The sequence below is a fragment of the Pinus tabuliformis genome, chromosome 3_2 (genome assembly GCF_031772625.1).
Source record: "Pinus tabuliformis cultivar Carrire ecotype Pingquan chromosome 3_2, CPIR1, whole genome shotgun sequence".
NCBI lineage: Eukaryota > Viridiplantae > Streptophyta > Pinopsida > Pinales > Pinaceae > Pinus > Pinus tabuliformis.
Genome location: NC_142302.1, coordinates 448,228,962 through 448,231,405, shown reverse-complemented (window position 1 = coordinate 448,231,405; position 2,444 = coordinate 448,228,962).

Genomic DNA, 2,444 nt, shown 5'->3' with positions numbered 1-2,444 from the left:
TCTTCCTTTCTCTAAATGATCTTCGAATGGGAGCTCATCTCTCATCATCCTGTAATGCATCTTGAAACCAAAGTGGCCTCTTCCTAGTGGGAGGATCACATGGAGGAGGATCTAAGGGATCCATGGGATCATCAATAATATATGTCTCAAATTCAGGCATGGAAGGACCATCTAAAATATCCATATCATCATTATTCTAAGGAGGAGGAGGCAAAGGAAGGTCCCTTGATTTTCCAAGGGCGACATCCTCATCAAATGTAACTTCCCTGCTAATTTCAACCTTCCTTTAACCAAGAATATATATTCTAAATGCTTTAGAATTTTCATAACATCCAACAAACGTATTGTTTCTTCTAGTGGCCTCCAACTTGTTTCTTTTCTCCTTCAGCACATGAAAGTATACGGGGCAACCAAAGGTACGAAGATGACCAACATCAGGCTTGACACTTGTGAATACTTCTTCGGGGGTCTTGTTGTCCAATGCTTGATGAGGCACCCTGTTTTGAACATATACGATGACATTTGTTGCTTCTCCCCAAAGGAACTTCAACAACTTTTGATCATGGAGCATGGCATGGGCAACTTCTATAATGAACTTGTTCTTTCTTTCAACCACTCCATTTTGTTCGAGAGTATAGGGCACAATTGTTTCTTTCTTGATACCTTCCTTCTTGCAAAAATCAATGAAATCCTTTGATGTGTACTCTCCACCATTGTCAGACCTGAATATTTTGACTTTCTTCCCTATTTGATTTTTGATCAAAGCTTTGAACTCCTTGAACATTTCGAAGGCTTCATCCTTATGCTTCAAATAATATATCCATGTCTTTCTTGAGAAGTAATCAATGAAGGTGATGTAGTATATGATCTGAATTGGATCATTATATTATTTGTCATCTATCTCGATGCATTTGGAGTGGAAAAAGTGGAGGAATCAACGCACAGGACCGTTTTTACTGGTGGGACCCAGTTTGGCGAAATGGGGTATGAAACCTTCTAGGAGAATTTTGAGGCCTTAAACAATGTTTTTTTGGGGTGAAAATTTTCATGTTATTCTGCACACAAAGACCTTTCCAACGGCGCAAGAAGCGCGTTAATCAGAGTCGTTATGCAAAAGTTATGTCACTCATAAGTTGACCTTCTTGTTTTCACACCTATAGTTCGGGAGGATGTCATGTCAACCCCCATTATTCATGGGAAAGAGGCTAGCCACGTGTTTGTGATGTAAAATAATCTAGAAGATTCTACTTTGTAACTTTAGTTGAGAGTTGATATAGTCAAACTTAACCACTAGTAGGCTATACCCAAGTCTGTAGTAAAGTTAGAAGATTTATATGACCTTAAATATAGATTTAAAAGACCCACCAATTCAAAACTTCAGAGTTCAACTCTGAGGTTTGAATTGATTAACCTTGGGACTGACCTTAAACCTCAAAATATTAATCTAGGCCTTGGTCTTGCGTCAGATGAAAAATCAGCCTTTATATATTTGTTGAAGAAATATAAGAATGTCTTTGCATGGAACTATGAACATCTTAAAATGTATGACACTTCTATAATTCAACATACCATCCCCTTGACATTTTATGAAAATCCTGTGCAACAAAAATTGAGAAAGATCCATCCCAATTTAGAAAATCAGATTAAATCTGAATTGAATAAACTGTTGAAAGCCAAGATTATTTTTCCTATCAGACAATCCAAGTGGATCTCCAACCTTGTCCCAGTCATAAAAAAGAACGCTGATATTTGAATATGTATAGACTTTCGCAATCTCAACAAAGCATGTCAGAAGGACAACTTTCCATTGCCTCTTATGGAACAGATATTGCAATCAATTGCAGGCTCAGAACTAATGTCTTTCCTGGATGGATTTTCAGGTTATAATCATATCCTAGTACATCCAGATGACTGGCTAAAAACTACATTTACAACAAAATGAGGCACTTATGCTTATCAAAAGATTCCATTTGGACTAATCAATGTTGGTGAAACTTTTCAAAGAGCCATGGACATAGCTTTCAAGGGTTTAGTAAACAAATCAGTTGTAATCTACTTAGATGATATAACTATATATTCCAAAAAGCACAGTAATCATCTGAGAGATTTAAAACAAATCTTTGAGCGTTGTCAGAGGTATGGAATTTCTCTTAATCCCAAGAAATATTTCTTTGCGTTAAGTGAAGGAAAACTCCTTGGATTCATTGTATCCAAAGTAGGGATTCACATTGACCCTGATAGAATAAGAGAAATCTTTGAGATTCCTTTACCTCATAACAAAAAATCTATGCAATCTTTCCTAGGACAGATAAATTTTGTTAAAATATTTGTCCCTGACTTTTCACGAATCGTTTTACCTCTTCAATCTATGATTAAGAAAAATTCTCTTTTTAAATGGGGACACACAGAACATGAAGCTTTTAATCTAATTAAACAAGCAATCA